Consider the following 20,337-nt stretch of genomic DNA (forward strand, 5'->3'; position numbering starts at 1 on the left):
CCAAACATCCCTCATTACTGTCCCTCTATCAGTCCAATCATCCCCCAGTACTGTCCCTCTATCAGTCCAATTATCCCCCGGTACTGTCCGTCTATCAGACCAATCATCCCTCAGTACTGTCCCTCTATCAGTCCAATCATACCTCAGTACTGTCCACCTATCAGTCCAACCATCCCTCAGTACTGTCCCTCTATCAGTCCAACCATCTTTCAGTACTGTCCCTCTATCAGTCCAATCATCCCTCAGTACTGTCCATCTGTCAGTCCAATCATAGCTCAGTACTTTCCCTCTATCAGTCCAATCATCCATCTGTACTGTCCCTCTATCAGTCCAATCATCCATCAGTACTGTCCCTCTATCAGTACAATCAGTCCTCAGTACTGTCCCTCTGTCTGTACCATCATCCCTCAGTACTGTCCTTCTATCTGTCCAATCATCCTTCAGTACTGTCCCTCTGTCAGTCCGATCAGTCCTCAGTACTGTCCCTCTATCAGTCCAACCATCCCTCAGTACTGTCCCTCTATCAATCCAACCAGCCCTCAGTACTGTCCCACTATCAGTCCAATCATACCTGAGTACTGACCCTCTATCATTCCAATCATCCCTCAGTACTGTCCCTCTATCAGTCCATCCATCCGTCAGTACTGTCCCTCGGTCAGTACAATCATCCCTCAGTACTGACCCTTTATCAGTCCAATCATTCCTCACTACAGTCCCTCTATCAGTCCAATCATTCCTCACTACTGTACCACTATCAGTCCAATCATCCCTCAGTACTGTCCCACTATCAGTCCAATCATACCTCAGTACTGACCCTCTATCCGTCCAATCGTTACTCACTACTGTCCCTCTATCAGTCCAATCATCCGTCAGTACTGTCCCTCTATCAGTCCAATCATACCTCAGTACTGACCCTCTATCAGTCCAATCATTCCTCACATCTGTCCCTCTATCAGTCCAATCATAACTCAGTACTGTCCCTCTATCAGTCCAATCATCCCTCACTACTGTCCCTCTATCAGTCAAATCATACCTCAGTACTGACCCTCTATCAGTCCAATCATTCCTAACTACTGTCCGTCTATCAGTCCAATCATCCCTCAGTACTGTCCCTCATTCAGTCCAGTCATTCTTCAGTACTGTCCCTCTATCAGTCCAATCATTCCTCACTACTGTCCCTCTATCAGTCCAATCATCCCTCACTACTGTCCCTCATTCAGTCCAGTCATTCTTCAGTACTGTCCCTCTATCAGTCCAATCATTCCTCACTACTGTCCCTCTATCAGTCCAATCATCCCTCAGTACTGTCACTCTATCAGTCCAATCATATCTCAGTACTGACCCTCTATCAGTCCAATCATCCATCAGTACTGTCCCTCTATCAGTCCAATCATCCCTCAGTACTCTCACTCTATCAGTCCAAACATCCCTCAGTACTGTCCCTCTATCAGTCCAATCATCCCCCAGTACTGTCCCTCTATCAGTCCAATTATCCATCAGTGCTGTCCCTCTATCAGTCCAATCATCCCCCAGTACTGTCCCTCTATCAGTCCAATCATCCCCCAGTACTGTCCCTCTATCAGACCAACCATCACTCAGTACTGTCCCTCTATCAGTCCAATCATCCATCAGTACTGTCCCTCTATCAGTCCAATCATCCCTTAGTACTGTCCCTCGTTCATTCCAACCATCCCTCAGTACTGTCCCTCTATGAGTCCAATCATCCCCCAGTAATGTCACTCTATCAGTCCAATCATCCTTTTGTACTGTCCCTTTGACAGTCCAATCATTTCTCAGTACTGACCCTCTATCAGTCCAATCATCCCCCAGTACTGTCCCTCTATCAGTCCAATCATTCGTCAGCACTGTCCCTCTATCAGTCCAATCATCCGTCAGTACTGTCCCTCTATCAGTCCAATCATACCTCAGTACTGACCCTCTATCAGTCCAATCATTCCTCACATCTGTCCCTCTATCAGTCCAAACATCCCTCATTACTGTCCCTCTATCAGTCCAATCATCCCGCAGTACTGTCCCTCTATCAGTCCAATTATCCCCCGGTACTGTCCCTCTATCAGACCAATCATCCCTCAGTACTGACCCTTTATCAGCCCAATCATTCCTCACTACAGTCCCTCTATCAGTCCAATCATTCCTCACTACTGTACCACTATCAGTCCAATCATCCCTCAGTACTGTCCCACTATCAGTCCAATCATACCTCAGTACTGACCCTCTATCCGTCCAATCATTCCTCACTACTGTCCCTCTATCAGTCCAATCATCCGTCAGTACTGTCCCTCTATCAGTCCAATCATACCTTAGTACTGACCCTCTATCAGTCCAATCATTCCTCACATCTGTCCCTCTATCAGTCCAAACATCCCTCATTACTGTCCCTCTATCAGTCCAATCATCCCCCAGTACTGTCCCTCTATCAGTCCAATTATCCCCCGGTACTGTCCGTCTATCAGACCAATCATCCCTCAGTACTGTCCCTCTATCAGTCCAATCATACCTCAGTACTGTCCACCTATCAGTCCAACCATCCCTCAGTACTGTCCCTCTATCAGTCCAACCATCTTTCAGTACTGTCCCTCTATCAGTCCAATCATCCCTCAGTACTGTCCATCTGTCAGTCCAATCATAGCTCAGTACTTTCCCTCTATCAGTCCAATCATCCATCTGTACTGTCCCACTATCAGTCCAATTATTCCTCAGTACTGTCCCTCTATCAGTTAAATCATCCCCCAGTACTATCCCTCTATCAGTCCAATCATCCATCAGTACTGTCCCTCTATCAGTACAATCAGTCCTCAGTACTGTCCCTCTGTCTGTACCATCATCCCTCAGTACTGTCCTTCTATCTGTCCAATCATCCTTCAGTACTGTCCCTCTGTCAGTCCGATCAGTCCTCAGTACTGTCCCTCTATCAGTCCAACCATCCCTCAGTACTGTCCCTCTATCAATCCAACCAGCCCTCAGTACTGTCCCACTATCAGTCCAATCATACCTGAGTACTGACCCTCTATCATTCCAATCATCCCTCAGTACTGTCCCTCTATCAGTCCATCCATCCGTCAGTACTGTCCCTCGGTCAGTACAATCATCCCTCAGTACTGACCCTTTATCAGTCCAATCATTCCTCACTACAGTCCCTCTATCAGTCCAATCATTCCTCACTACTGTACCACTATCAGTCCAATCATCCCTCAGTACTGTCCCACTATCAGTCCAATCATACCTCAGTACTGACCCTCTATCCGTCCAATCGTTACTCACTACTGTCCCTCTATCAGTCCAATCATCCGTCAGTACTGTCCCTCTATCAGTCCAATCATACCTCAGTACTGACCCTCTATCAGTCCAATCATTCCTCACATCTGTCCCTCTATCAGTCCAATCATAACTCAGTACTGTCCCTCTATCAGTCCAATCATCCCTCACTACTGTCCCTCTATCAGTCAAATCATACCTCAGTACTGACCCTCTATCAGTCCAATCATTCCTAACTACTGTCCGTCTATCAGTCCAATCATCCCTCAGTACTGTCCCTCATTCAGTCCAGTCATTCTTCAGTACTGTCCCTCTATCAGTCCAATCATTCCTCACTACTGTCCCTCTATCAGTCCAATCATCCCTCAGTACTGTCACTCTATCAGTCCAATCATATCTCAGTACTGACCCTCTATCAGTCCAATCATCCCTCAGTACTGTCCCTCTATCAGTCCAAACATCCCTCAGTACTGTCCCTCTATCAGTCCAATCATCCCCCAGTACTGTCCCTCTATCAGTCCAATTATCCATCAGTGCTGTCCCTCTATCAGTCCAATCATCCCCCAGTATTGTCCCTCTATCAGTCCAATCATCCCCCAGTACTGTCCCTCTATCAGACCAACCATCACTCAGTACTGTCCCTCTATCAGTCCAATCATCCATCAGTACTGTCCCTCTATCAGTCCAATCATCCCCCAGTAATGTCACTCTATCAGTCCAATCATCCTTTTGTACTGTCCCTTTGACAGTCCAATCATTTCTCAGTACTGACCCTCTATCAGTCCAATCATCCCCCAGTACTGTCCCTCTATCAGTCCAATCATTCGTCAGCACTGTCCCTCTATCAGTCCAATCATCCGTCAGTACTGTCCCTCTATCAGTCCAATCATACCTCAGTACTGACCCTCTATCAGTCCAATCATTCCTCACATCTGTCCCTCTATCAGTCCAAACATCCCTCATTACTGTCCCTCTATCAGTCCAATCATTCCTCACATCTGTCCCTCTATCAGTCCAAACATCCCTCATTACTGTCCCTCTATCAGTCCAATCATCCCCCAGTACTGTCCCTCTATCAGTCCAATTATCCCCCGGTACTGTCCCTCTATCAGACCAATCATCCCTCAGTACTGTCCCTCTATCAGTCCAATCATACCTCAGTACTGTCCACCTATCAGTCCAACCATCCCTCAGTACTGTCCCTCTATCAGTCCAACCATCTTTCAGTACTGTCCCTCTATCAGTCCAATCATCCCTCAGTACTGTCCCTCTATCAGTCCAGCATCCCCCAGTACTGTCCCTCTATCAGTCGAACCATCTTTCAGTACTGTCCCTCTATCAGTCCAATCATCCTTCAGTACTGTCCCTCTATGTCCAGTCATCTTTCAGTACTGTCCCTCTCTCATTCCAACCATCCCTCAGTACTGTCTCTCTATCAGTCCAATCATTCCTCCGTACTGTCCCTCTATCAGTCCAATCATCCATCAGTAATGTCCCTCAATCAGTCCAATCATCCCCCAGTACTGTCCCTCTATCAGTCCAAACATCCATCAGTACTGTCCCTCTGTTAGTCCAATCATCCCTCAGTACTGTCCATCTGTCAGTCCAATCACAGCTCAGTACTTTCCCTCTATCAGTCCAGTCATCCATCTGTACAGTCCCACTATCAGTCCAATTATTCCTCAGTACTGTCCCTCTATCAGTACAATCAGTCCTCAGTACTGTCCCTCTGTCTGTACCATCATCCCTCAGTACTGTCCTTCTATCTGTCCAATCATCCTTCAGTACTGTCCCTCTGTCAGTCCGATCAGTCCTCAGTACTGTCCCTCTATCAGTCCAACCATCCCTCAGTACTGTCCCTCTATCAATCCAACCAGCCCTCAGTACTGTCCCACTATCAGTCCAATCATACCTGAGTACTGACTCTCTATCATTCCAATCATCCCTCAGTACTGTCCCTCTATCAGTCCATCCATCCGTCAGTACTGTCCCTCGGTCAGTACAATCATCCCTCAGTACTGACCCTTTATCAGTCCAATCATTCCTCACTACAGTCCCTCTATCAGTCCAATCATTCCTCACTACTGTACCACTATCAGTCCAATCATCCCTCAGTACTGTCCCACTATCAGTCCAATCATACCTCAGTACTGACCCTCTATCCGTCCAATCGTTACTCACTACTGTCCCTCTATCAGTCCAATCATCCGTCAGTACTGTCCCTCTATCAGTCCAATCATATCTCAGTACTGACCCTCTATCAGTCCAATCATCCCTCAGTACTGTCCCTCTATCAGTCCAATCATCCCTCAGTACTCTCACTCTATCAGTCCAAACATCCCTCAGTACTGTCCCTCTATCAGTCCAATCATCCCCCAGTACTGTCCCTCTATCAGTCCAATTATCCATCAGTGCTGTCCCTCTATCAGTCCAATCATCCCCCAGTACTGTCCCTCTATCAGTCCAATCATCCCCCAGTACTGTCCCTCTATCAGACCAACCATCACTCAGTACTGTCCCTCTATCAGTCCAATCATCCATCAGTACTGTCCCTCTATCAGTCCAATCATCCCCCAGTAATGTCACTCTATCAGTCCAATCATCCTTTTGTACTGTCCCTTTGACAGTCCAATCATTTCTCAGTACTGACCCTCTATCAGTCCAATCATCCCCCAGTACTGTCCCTCTATCAGTCCAATCATTCGTCAGCACTGTCCCTCTATCAGTCCAATCATCCGTCAGTACTGTCCCTCTATCAGTCCAATCATACCTCAGTACTGACCCTCTATCAGTCCAATCATTCCTCACATCTGTCCCTCTATCAGTCCAAACATCCCTCATTACTGTCCCTCTATCAGTCCAATCATCCCGCAGTACTGTCCCTCTATCAGTCCAATTATCCCCCGGTACTGTACCTCTATCAGACCAATCATCCCTCAGTACTGACCCTTTGTCAGCCCAATCATTCCTCACTACAGTCCCTCTATCAGTCCAATCATTCCTCACTACTGTACCACTATCAGTCCAATCATCCCTCAGTACTGTCCCACTATCAGTCCAATCATACCTCAGTACTGACCCTCTATCCGTCCAATCATTCCTCACTACTGTCCCTCTATCAGTCCAATCATCCGTCAGTACTGTCCCTCTATCAGTCCAATCATACCTTAGTACTGACCCTCTATCAGTCCAATCATTCCTCACATCTGTCCCTCTATCAGTCCAAACATCCCTCATTACTGTCCCTCTATCAGTCCAATCATCCCCCAGTACTGTCCCTCTATCAGTCCAATTATCCCCCGGTACTGTCCCTCTATCAGACCAATCATCCCTCAGTACTGTCCCTCTATCAGTCCAATCATACCTCAGTACTGTCCACCTATCAGTCCAACCATCCCTCAGTACTGTCCCTCTATCAGTCCAACCATCTTTCAGTACTGTCCCTCTATCAGTCCAATCATCCCTCAGTACTGTCCCTCTATCAGTCCAGCATCCCCCAGTACTGTCCCTCTATCAGTCCAACCATCTTTCAGTACTGTCCCTCTATCAGTCCAATCATCCTTCAGTACTGTCCCTCTATGTCCAGTCATCTTTCAGTACTGTCCCTCTCTCATTCCAACCATCCCTCAGTACTGTCTCTCTATCAGTCCAATCATTCCTCCGTACTGTCCCTCTATCAGTCCAATCATCCATCAGTAATGTCCCTCAATCAGTCCAATCATCCCCCAGTACTGTCCCTCTATCAGTCCAAACATCCATCAGTACTGTCCCTCTGTTAGTCCAATCATCCCTCAGTACTGTCCATCTGTCAGTCCAATCACAGCTCAGTACTTTCCCTCTATCAGTCCAGTCATCCATCTGTACTGTCCCACTATCAGTCCAATTATTCCTCAGTACTGTCCCTCTATCAGTACAATCAGTCCTCAGTACTGTCCCTCTGTCTGTACCATCATCCCTCAGTACTGTCCTTCTATCTGTCCAATCATCCTTCAGTACTGTCCCTCTGTCAGTCCGATCAGTCCTCAGTACTGTCCCTCTATCAGTCCAACCATCCCTCAGTACTGTCCCTCTATCAATCCAACCAGCCCTCAGTACTGTCCCACTATCAGTCCAATCATACCTGAGTACTGACTCTCTATCATTCCAATCATCCCTCAGTACTGTCCTTCTATCAGTCCATCCATCCGTCAGTACTGTCCCTCGGTCAGTACAATCATCCCTCAGTACTGACCCTTTATCAGTCCAATCATTCCTCACTACAGTCCCTCTATCAGTCCAATCATTCCTCACTACTGTACCACTATCAGTCCAATCATCCCTCAGTACTGTCCCACTATCAGTCCAATCATACCTCAGTACTGACCCTCTATCCGTCCAATCGTTACTCACTACTGTCCCTCTATCAGTCCAATCATCCGTCAGTACTGTCCCTCTATCAGTCCAATCATACCTCAGTACTGACCCTCTATCAGTCCAATCATTCCTCACATCTGTCCCTCTATCAGTCCAATCATAACTCAGTACTGTCCCTCTATCAGTCCAATCATCCCTCAGTACTGTCCCTCTATCAGTCCAATCATACCTCAGTACTGACCCTCTATCAGTCCAATCATTCCTAACTACTGTCCGTCTATCAGTCCAATCATCCCTCAGTACTCTCACTCTATCAGTCCAAACATCCCTCAGTACTGTCCCTCTATCAGGCCAATCATCCCCCAGAACTGTCCCTCTATCAGTCCAATTATCCATCAGTGCTGTCCCTCTATCAGTCCAATCATCCCCCAGTACTGTCCCTCTATCAGTCCAATCATCCCCCAGTACTGTCCCTCTATCAGACCAACCATCACTCAGTACTGTCCCTCTATCAGTCCAATCATCCATCAGTACTGTCCCTCTATCAGTCCAATCATCCCTTAGTACTGTCCCTCTTTCATTCCAACCATCCCTCAGTACTGTCCCTCTATGAGTCCAATCATCCCCCAGTAATGTCACTCTATCAGTCCAATCATCCTTTTGTACTGTCCCTTTGACAGTCCAATCATTTCTCAGTACTGACCCTCTATCAGTCCAATCATCCCCCAGTACTGTCCCTCTATCAGTCCAATCATTCGTCAGCACTGTTCCTCTATCAGTACAATCATCCCTCAGTACTGTTCCTCTATCAGTCAAATCATCCGTCAGTACTGTCCCTCTGTTAGTCCAATCATCCCTCAGTACTGTCCATCTGTCAGTCCAATCATCCATCAGTACTTTCCCTCTATCAGTCCAATCATCCATCTGTACTGTCCCACTATCAGTCCAATTTTTCCTCAGTACTGTCCCTCTATCAGGACAATCAGTCCACAGTACTGTCCCTCTGTCTGTACAATCATCCCTCAGTACTGTCCCTCTATCTGTCCAATCATCCTTCAGTACTGTCCCTCTGTCAGTCCAATCAGTCCTCAAGACTGTCCCTCTATCTTTCCAATCGTCCCTCAGTACTGTCCCTCTATCAGTCCAACCAACTTTCAGTACTGTCGCTCTATCAGCCCAATCATCCCTCAGTTCTGTCCCTCTATCAGTCCAATCATCCTTCAGTACTGTCCCTCTATCAATACAATCATCCCTCAGTACTGTCCCTGTATCAGTCCAACCAGTCCTCAGTACTGTCCCTCTGTCACTCCAATCATCCCTTAGTACTGTCCCTCTATCATTCCAATTATCCCTCAGTACTGACCCTCTATCAGTCCAATCATCCCTCAGTACTGTCACTCTGTCAGTCCAAACAGTCCTCAAGACTGTCCCTCTATCTGTCCAATCGTCCCTCAGTACTGTCCCTCTATCAGTCCAACCAACTTTCAGTACTGTCGCTCTATCAGCCCAATCATCCCTCAGTTCTGTCCCTCTATCAGTCCAATCATACCTCAGTGCTGACCCTCAATCAATCCAATCATCCCTCAGTACTGTCCCTCTATCAGTCCAAACATCCCTCATTACTGTCCCTCTATCAGTCCAATCATCCCGCAGTACTGTCCCTCTATCAGTCCAATTATCCCCCGGTACTGTCCCTCTATCAGACCAATCATCCCTCAGTACTGTCCCTCTATCAGTCCAATCATCCCTCAGTACTGTCCACCTATCAGTCCAACCATCCCTCAGTACTGTCCCTCTATCAGTCCAACCATCTTTCAGTACTGTCCCTCTGTCAGTCCAATCATCCCTCAGTTCTGTCCCTCTATCAGTCCAGCATCCCCCAGTACTGTCCCTCTATCAGTCGAACCATCTTTCAGTACTGTCCCTCTATCAGTCCAATCATCCTTCAGTACTGTCCCTCTATCAGTCCAGTCATCTTTCAGTACTGTCCCTCTCTCATTCCAACCATCCCTCAGTACTGTCTCTCTATCAGTCCAATCATTCCTCCGTACTGTCCCTCTATCAGTCCAATCATCCATCAGTAATGTCCCTCAATCAGTCCAATCATCCCCCAGTACTGTCCCTCTATCAGTCCAAACATCCATCAGTACTGTCCCTCTGTTAGTCCAATCATCCCTCAGTACTGTCCATCTGTCAGTCCAATCATAGCTCAGTACTTTCCCTCTATCAGTCCAGTCATCCATCTGTACTGTCCCACTATCAGTCCAATTATTCCTCAGTACTGTCCCTCTATCAGTACAATCAGTCCTCAGTACTGTCCCTCTGTCTGTACCATCATCCCTCAGTACTGTCCTTCTATTTGTCCAATCATCCTTCAGTACTGTCCCTCTGTCAGTCCGATCAGTCCTCAGTACTGTCCCTCTATCAGTCAAACCATCCCTCAGTACTGTCCCTCTATCAATCCAACCAGCCCTCAGTACTGTCCCACTATCAGTCCAATCATACCTGAGTACTGACCCTCTATCATTCCAATCATCCCTCAGTACTGTCCCTCTATCAGTCCATCCATCCGTCAGTACTGTCCCTCGGTCAGTACAATCATCCCTCAGTACTGACCCTTTATCAGCCCAATCATTCCTCACTACAGTCCCTCTATCAGTCCAATCATTCCTCACTACTGTACCACTATCAGTCCAATCATCCCTCAGTACTGTCCCACTATCAGTCCAATCATACCTCAGTACTGACCCTCTATCCGTCCAATCATTCCTCACTACTGTCCCTCTATCAGTCCAATCATCCGTCAGTACTGTCCCTCTATCAGTCCAATCATACCTCAGTACTGACCCTCTATCAGTCCAATCATTCCTCACATCTGTCCCTCTATCAGTCCAAACATCCCTCATTACTGTCCCTCTATCAGTCCAATCATCCCGCAGTACTGTCCCTCTATCAGTCCAATTATCCCCCGGTACTGTCCCTCTATCAGACCAATCATCCCTCAGTACTGACCCTTTATCAGCCCAATCATTCCTCACTACAGTCCCTCTATCAGTCCAATCATTCCTCACTACTGTACCACTATCTGTCCAATCATCCCTCAGTACTGTCCCACTATCAGTCCAATCATACCTCAGTACTGACCCTCTATCCGTCCAATCATTCCTCACTACTGTCCCTCTATCAGTCCAATCATCCGTCAGTACTGTCCCTCTATCAGTCCAATCATACCTTAGTACTGACCCTCTATCAGTTCAATCATTCCTCACATCTGTCCCTCTATCAGTCCAAACATCCCTCATTACTGTCCCTCTATCAGTCCAATCATCCCCCAGTACTGTCCCTCTATCAGTCCAATTATCCCCCGGTACTGTCCCTCTATCAGACCAATCATCCCTCAGTACTGTCCCTCTATCAGTCCAATCATACCTCAGTACTGTCCACCTATCAGTCCAACCATCCCTCAGTACTGTCCCTCTATCAGTCCAATCATCTTTCAGTACTGTCCCTCTATCAGTCCAATCATCCCTCAGTACTGTCCATCTATCAGTCCAGCATCCCCCAGTACTGTCCCTCTATCAGTCCAATCATCCTTCAGTACTGTCCCACTATGTCCAGTCATCTTTCAGTACTGTCCCTCTCTCATTCCAACCATCCCTCAGTACTGTCCCTCGGTCAGTACAATCATCCCTCAGTACTGACCCTTTATCAGTCCAATCATTCCTCACTACAGTCCCTCTATCAGTCCAATCATTCCTCACTACTGTACCACTATCAGTCCAATCATCCCTCAGTACTGTCCCACTATCAGTCCAATCATACCTCAGTACTGACCCTCTATCCGTCCAATCGTTACTCACTACTGTCCCTCTATCAGTCCAATCATCCGTCAGTACTGTCCCTCTATCAGTCCAATCATACCTCAGTACTGACCCTCTATCAGTCCAATCATTCCTCACATCTGTCCCTCTATCAGTCCAATCATACCTCAGTACTGTCCCTCTATCAGTCCAATCATCCCTCAGTACTGTCCCTCTATCAGTCCAATCATAACTCAGTACTGACCCTCTATCAGTCCAATCATTCCTAACTACTGTCCGTCTATCAGTCCAATCATCCCTCAGTACTGTCCCTCATTCAGTCCAGTCATTCTTCAGTACTGTCCCTCTATCAGTCCAATCATTCCTCACTACTGTCCCTCTATCAGTCCAATCATCCCTCAGTACTGTCACTCTATCAGTCCAATCATATCTCAGTACTGACCCTCTATCAGTCCAATCATCCCTCAGTACTGTCCCTCTATCAGTCCAATCATCCCTCAGTACTCTCACTCTATCAGTCCAAACATCCCTCAGTACTGTCCCTCTATCAGTCCAATCATCCCCCAGTACTGTCCCTCTATCAGTCCAATTATCCATCAGTGCTGTCCCTCTATCAGTCCAATCATCCCACAGTACTGTCCCTCTATCAGTCCAATCATCCCCCAGTACTGTCCCTCTATCAGACCAACCATCACTCAGTACTGTCCCTCTACCAGTCCAATCATCCATCAGTACTGTCCCTCTATCAGTCCAATCATCCCTTAGTACTGTCCCTCTTTCATTCCAACCATCCCTCAGTACTGTCCCTCTATGAGTCCAATCATCCCCCAGTAATGTCACTCTATCAGTCCAATCATCCTTTTGTACTGTCCCTTTGACAGTCCAATCATTTCTCAGTACTGACCCTCTATCAGTCCAATCATCCCCCAGTACTGTCCCTCTATCAGTCCAATCATTCGTCAGCACTGTTCCTCTATCAGTACAATCATCCCTCAGTACTGTTCCTCTATCAGTCAAATCATCCGTCAGTTCTGTCCCTCTGTTAGTCCAATCATCCATCAGTACTTTCCCTCTATCAGTCCAATCATCCATCTGTACTGTCCCACTATCAGTCCAATTTTTCCTCAGTACTGTCCCTCTATCAGGACAATCAGTCCTCAGTACTGTCCCTCTGTCTGTACAATCATCCCTCAGTACTGTCCCTCTATCTGTCCAATCATCCTTCAGTACTGTCCCTCTGTCAGTCCAATCAGTCCTCAAGACTGTCCCTCTATCTGTCCAATCGTCCCTCACTACAGTCCCTCTATCAGTCCAATCATTCCTCACTACTGTACCACTATCAGTCCAATCATCCCTCAGTACTGTCCCACTATCAGTCCAATCATACCTCAGTACTGACCCTCTATCCGTCCAATCGTTACTCACTACTGTCCCTCTATCAGTCCAATTATCCCCGGTACTGTCCCTCTATCAGACCAATAATCCCTCAGTACTGTCCCTCTATCAGTCCAATCATACCACAGTACTGTCCACCTATCAGTCCAACCATCCCTCAGTACTGTCCCTCTATCAGTCCAACCATCTTTCAGTACTGTCCCTCTATCAGTCCAATCATCCCTCAGTACTGTCCCTCTATCAGTCCAGCATCCCCCAGTACTGTCCCTCTATCAGTCGAACCATCTTTCAGTACTGTCCCTCTATCAGTCCAATCATCCTTCAGTACTGTCCCTCTATGTCCAGTCATCTTTCAGTACTGTCCCTCTCTCATTCCAACCATCCCTCAGTACTGTCTCTCTATCAGTCCAATCATTCCTCCGTACTGTCCCTCTATCAGTCCAATCATCCATCAGTAATGTCCCTAAATCAGTCCAATCATCCCCCAGTACTGTCCCTCTATCAGTCCAAACATCCATCAGTACTGTCCCTCTGTTAGTCCAATCATCCCTCAGTACTGTCCATCTGTCAGTCCAATCACAGCTCAGTACTTTCCCTCTATCAGTCCAGTCATCCATCTGTACAGTCCCACTATCAGTCCAATTATTCCTCAGTACTGTCCCTCTATCAGTACAATCAGTCCTCAGTACTGTCCCTCTGTCTGTACCATCATCCCTCAGTACTGTCCTTCTATCTGTCCAATCATCCTTCAGTACTGTCCCTCTGTCAGTCCGATCAGTCCTCAGTACTGTCCCTCTATCAGTCCAACCATCCCTCAGTACTGTCCCTCTATCAATCCAACCAGCCCTCAGTACTGTCCCACTATCAGTCCAATCATACCTGAGTACTGACTCTCTATCATTCCAATCATCCCTCAGTACTGTCCCTCTATCAGTCCATCCATCCGTCAGTACTGTCCCTCGGTCAGTACAATCATCCCTCAGTACTGACCCTTTATCAGTCCAATCATTCCTCACTACAGTCCCTCTATCAGTCCAATCATTCCTCACTACTGTACCACTATCAGTCCAATCATCCCTCAGTACTGTCCCACTATCAGTCCAATCATACCTCAGTACTGACACTCTATCCGTCCAATCGTTACTCACTACTGTCCCTCTATCAGTCCAATCATCCGTCAGTACTGTCCCTCTATCAGTCCAATCATATCTCAGTACTGACCCTCTATCAGTCCAATCATCCCTCAGTACTGTCCCTCTATCAGTCCAATCATCCCTCAGTACTCTCACTCTATCAGTCCAAACATCCCTCAGTACTGTCCCTCTATCAGTCCAATCATCCCCCAGTACTGTCCCTCTATCAGTCCAATTATCCATCAGTGCTGTCCCTCTATCAGTCCAATCATCCCCCAGTACTGTCCCTCTATCAGTCCAATCATCCCCCAGTACTGTCCCTCTATCAGACCAACCATCACTCAGTACTGTCCCTCTATCAGTCCAATCATCCATCAGTACTGTCCCTCTATCAGTCCAATCATCCCCCAGTAATGTCACTCTATCAGTCCAATCATCCTTTTGTACTGTCCCTTTGACAGTCCAATCATTTCTCAGTACTGACCCTCTATCAGTCCAATCATCCCCCAGTACTGTCCCTCTATCAGTCCAATCATTCGTCAGCACTGTCCCTCTATCAGTCCAATCATCCGTCAGTACTGTCCCTCTATCAGTCCAATCATACCTCAGTACTGACCCTCTATCAGTCCAATCATTCCTCACATCTGTCCCTCTATCAGTCCAAACATCCCTCATTACTGTCCCTCTATCAGTCCAATCATCCCGCAGTACTGTCCCTCTATCAGTCCAATTATCCCCCGGTACTGTACCTCTATCAGACCAATCATCCCTCAGTACTGACCCTTTGTCAGCCCAATCATTCCTCACTACAGTCCCTCTATCAGTCCAATCATTCCTCACTACTGTACCACTATCAGTCCAATCATCCCTCAGTACTGTCCCACTATCAGTCCAATCATACCTCAGTACTGACCCTCTATCCGTCCAATCATTCCTCACTACTGTCCCTCTATCAGTCCAATCATCCGTCAGTACTGTCCCTCTATCAGTCCAATCATACCTTAGTACTGACCCTCTATCAGTCCAATCATTCCTCACATCTGTCCCTCTATCAGTCCAAACATCCCTCATTACTGTCCCTCTATCAGTCCAATCATCCCCCAGTACTGTCCCTCTATCAGTCCAATTATCCCCCGGTACTGTCCCTCTATCAGACCAATCATCCCTCAGTACTGTCCCTCTATCAGTCCAATCATACCTCAGTACTGTCCACCTATCAGTCCAACCATCCCTCAGTACTGTCCCTCTATCAGTCCAACCATCTTTCAGTACTGTCCCTCTATCAGTCCAATCATCCCTCAGTACTGTCCCTCTATCAGTCCAGCATCCCCCAGTACTGTCCCTCTATCAGTCGAACCATCTTTCAGTACTGTCCCTCTATCAGTCCAATCATCCTTCAGTACTGTCCCTCTATGTCCAGTCATCTTTCAGTACTGTCCCTCTCTCATTCCAACCATCCCTCAGTACTGTCTCTCTATCAGTCCAATCATTCCTCCGTACTGTCCCTCTATCAGTCCAATCATCCATCAGTAATGTCCCTCAATCAGTCCAATCATCCCCCAGTACTGTCCCTCTATCAGTCCAAACATCCATCAGTACTGTCCCTCTGTCTGTACCATCATCCCTCAGTACTGTCCTTCTATCTGTCCAATCATCCTTCAGTACTGTCCCTCTGTCAGTCCGATCAGTCCTCAGTACTGTCCCTCTATCAGTCCAACCATCCCTCAGTACTGTCCCTCTATCAATCCAACCAGCCCTCAGTACTGTCCCACTATCAGTCCAATCATACCTGAGTACTGACTCTCTATCATTCCAATCATCCCTCAGTACTGTCCCTCTATCAGTCCATCCATCCGTCAGTACTGTCCCTCGGTCAGTACAATCATCCCTCAGTACTGACCCTTTATCAGTCCAATCATTCCTCACTACAGTCCCTCTATCAGTCCAATCATTCCTCACTACTGTACCACTATCAGTCCAATCATCCCTCAGTACTGTCCCACTATCAGTCCAATCATACCTCAGTACTGACCCTCTATCCGTCCAATCGTTACTCACTACTGTCCCTCTATCAGTCCAATCATCCGTCAGTACTGTCCCTCTATCAGTCCAATCATACCTCAGTACTGACCCTCTATCAGTCCAATCATTCCTCACATCTGTCCCTCTATCAGTCCAATCATAACTCAGTACTGTCCCTCTATCAGTCCAATCATCCCTCAGTACTGTCCCTCTATCAGTCCAATCATACCTCAGTACTGACCCTCTATCAGTCCAATCATTCCTAACTACTGTCCGTCTATCAGTCCAATCATCCCTCAGTACTGTCCCTCATTCAGTCCAGTCATTCTTCAGTACTGTCCCTCTATCAGTCCAATCATTCCTCACTACTGTCCCTCTATCAGTCCAATCATCCCTCAGTACTGTCACTCTATCAGTCCAATCATATCTCAGTACTGACCCTCTATCAGTCCAATCATCCCTCAGTACTGTCCCTCTATCAGTCCAATCATCCCTCAGTACTCTCACTCTATCAGTCCAAACATCCCTCAGTACTGTCCCTCTATCAGTCCAATTATCCCCCAGTACTGTCCCTCTATCAGTCCAATCATCCCCCAGTACTGTCCCTCTATCAGACCAACCATCACTCAGTACTGTCCCTCTATCAGTCCAATCATCCATCAGTACTGTCCCTCTATCAGTCCAATCATCCCTTAGTACTGTCCCTCTTTCATTCCAACCATCCCTCAGTACTGTCCCTCTATGAGTCCAATCATCCCCCAGTAATGTCACTCTATCAGTCCAATCATCCTTTTGTACTGTCCCTTTGACAGTCCAATCATTTCTCAGTACTGACCCTCTATCAGTCCAATCATCCCCCAGTACTGTCCCTCTATCAGTCCAATCATTCGTCAGCACTGTTCCTCTATCAGTACAATCATCCCTCAGTACTGTTCCTCTATCAGTCAAATCATCCGTCAGTACTGTCCCTCTGTTAGTCCAATCATCCCTCAGTACTGTCCATCTGTCAGTCCAATCATCCATCAGTACTTTCCCTCTATCAGTCCAATCATCCATCTGTACTGTCCCACTATCAGTCCAATTTTTCCTCAGTACTGTCCCTCTATCAGGACAATCAGTCCTCAGTACTGTCCCTCTGTCTGTACAATCATCCCTCAGTACTGTCCCTCTATCTGTCCAATCATCCTTCAGTACTGTCCCTCTGTCAGTCCAATCAGTCCTCAAGACTGTCCCTCTATCTTTCCAATCGTCCCTCAGTACTGTCCCTCTATCAGTCCAACCAACTTTCAGTACTGTCGCTCTATCAGCCCAATCATCCCTCAGTTCTGTCCCTCTATCAGTCCAATCATCCTTCAGTACTGTCCCTCTGTCACTCCAATCATCCCTTAGTACTGTCCCTCTATCATTCCAATTATCCCTCAGTACTGACCCTCTATCAGTCCAATCATCCCTCAGTACTGTCACTCTGTCAGTCCAAACAGTCCTCAAGACTGTCCCTCTATCTGTCCAATCATCCCTCAGTACTGTCCCTCTATCAGTCCAACCAACTTTCAGTACTGTCGCTCTATCAGCCCAATCATCCCTCAGTTCTGTCCCTCTATCAGTCCAATCATACCTCAGTGCTGACCCTCAATCAATCCAATCATCCCTCAGTACTGTCCCTCTATCAGTCCAAACATCCCTCATTACTGTCCCTCTATCAGTCCAATCATCCCGCAGTACTGTCCCTCTATCAGTCCAATTATCCCCCGGTACTGTCCCTCTATCAGACCAATCATCCCTCAGTACTGTCCCTCTATCAGTCCAATCATCCCTCAGTACTGTCCACCTATCAGTCCAACCATCCCTCAGTACTGTCCCTCTATCAGTCCAACCATCTTTCAGTACTGTCCCTCTGTCAGTCCAATCATCCCTCAGTTCTGTCCCTCTATCAGTCCAGCATCCCCCAGTACTGTCCCTCTATCAGTCGAACCATCTTTCAGTACTGTCCCTCTATCAGTCCAATCATCCTTCAGTACTGTCCCTCTATCAGTCCAGTCATCTTTCAGTACTGTCCCTCTCTCATTCCAACCATCCCTCAGTACTGTCTCTCTATCAGTCCAATCATTCCTCCGTACTGTCCCTCTATCAGTCCAATCATCCATCAGTAATGTCCCTCAATCAGTCCAATCATCCCCCAGTACTGTCCCTCTATCAGTCCAAACATCCATCAGTACTGTCCCTCTGTTAGTCCAATCATCCCTCAGTACTGTCCATCTGTCAGTCCAATCATAGCTCAGTACTTTCCCTCTATCAGTCCAGTCATCCATCTGTACTGTCCCACTATCAGTCCAATTATTCCTCAGTACTGTCCCTCTATCAGTACAATCAGTCCTCAGTACTGTCCCTCTGTCTGTACCATCATCCCTCAGTACTGTCCTTCTATTTGTCCAATCATCCTTCAGTACTGTCCCTCTGTCAGTCCGATCAGTCCTCAGTACTGTCCCTCTATCAGTCAAACCATCCCTCAGTACTGTCCCTCTATCAATCCAACCAGCCCTCAGTACTGTCCCACTATCAGTCCAATCATACCTGAGTACTGACCCTCTATCATTCCAATCATCCCTCAGTACTGTCCCTCTATCAGTCCATCCATCCGTCAGTACTGTCCCTCGGTCAGTACAATCATCCCTCAGTACTGACCCTTTATCAGCCCAATCATTCCTCACTACAGTCCCTCTATCAGTCCAATCATTCCTCACTACTGTACCACTATCAGTCCATTCATCCCTCAGTACTGTCCCACTATCAGTCCAATCATACCTCAGTACTGACCCTCTACCGTCCAATCATTCCTCACTACTGTCCCTCTATCAGTCCAATCATCCGTCAGTACTGTCCCTCTATCAGTCCAATCATACCTCAGTACTGACCCTCTATCAGTCCAATCATTCCTCACATCTGTCCCTCTATCAGTCCAAACATCCCTCATTACTGTCCCTCTATCAGTCCAATCATCCCGCAGTACTGTCCCTCTATCAGTCCAATTATCCCCCGGTACTGTCCCTCTATCAGACCAATCATCCCTCAGTACTGACCCTTTATCAGCCCAATCATTCCTCACTACAGTCCCTCTATCAGTCCAATCATTCCTCACTACTGTACCACTATCAGTCCAATCATCCCTCAGTACTGTACCACTATCAGTCCAATCATCCCTCAGTACTGTCCCTCTATCAGTCCAATCATCCCCCAGTACTGTCCCTCTATCAGACCAACCATCACTCAGTACTGTCCCTCTACCAGTCCAATCATCCATCAGTACTGTCCCTCTATCAGTCCAATCATCCCTTAGTACTGTCCCTCTTTCATTCCAACCATCCCTCAGTACTGTCCCTCTATGAGTCCAATCATCCCCCAGTAATGTCACTCTATCAGTCCAATCATCCTTTTGTACTGTCCCTTTGACAGTCCAATCATTTCTCAGTACTGACCCTCTATCAGTCCAATCATCCCCCAGTACTGTCCCTCTATCAGTCCAATCATTCGTCAGCACTGTTCCTCTATCAGTACAATCATCCCTCAGTACTGTTCCTCTATCAGTCAAATCATCCGTCAGTTCTGTCCCTCTGTTAGTCCAATCATCCATCAGTACTTTCCCTCTATCAGTCCAATCATCCATCTGTACTGTCCCACTATCAGTCCAATTTTTCCTCAGTACTGTCCCTCTATCAGGACAATCAGTCCTCAGTACTGTCCCTCTGTCTGTACAATCATCCCTCAGTACTGTCCCTCTATCTGTCCAATCATCCTTCAGTACTGTCCCTCTGTCAGTCCAATCAGTCCTCAAGACTGTCCCTCTATCTGTCCAATCGTCCCTCAGTACTGTCCCTCTATCAGTCCAACCAACTTTCAGTACTGTCGCTCTATCAGCCCAATCATCCCTCAGTTCTGTCCCTCTATCAGTCCAATCATCCTTCAGTACTGTCCCTCTATCAATACAATCATCCCTCAGTACTGTCCCTGTATCAGTCCAACCAGTCCTCAGTACTGTCCCTCTGTCAGTCCAATCATTCCTTAGTACTGTCCCTCTATCATTCCAATTATCCCTCAGTACTGACCCTCTATCAGTCCAATCATACCTCAGTACTGACCCTCAATCAATCCAATCATCCCTCAGTACTGTCCCTCTATCAGTCCAAACATCCCTCATTACCGTCCCTCTATCAGTCCAATCATCCCCCGGTACTGTCCCTCTATCAGACCAACCATCCCTCAGTACTGTCCCTCTATCAGTCCAATCAGTCCTCAAGACTGTCCCTCTATCTGTCCAATCGTCCCTCAGTACTGTCCCTCTA

This window comes from Hemitrygon akajei, chromosome 11 (assembly GCF_048418815.1).
Source record: "Hemitrygon akajei chromosome 11, sHemAka1.3, whole genome shotgun sequence".
NCBI lineage: Eukaryota > Metazoa > Chordata > Chondrichthyes > Myliobatiformes > Dasyatidae > Hemitrygon > Hemitrygon akajei.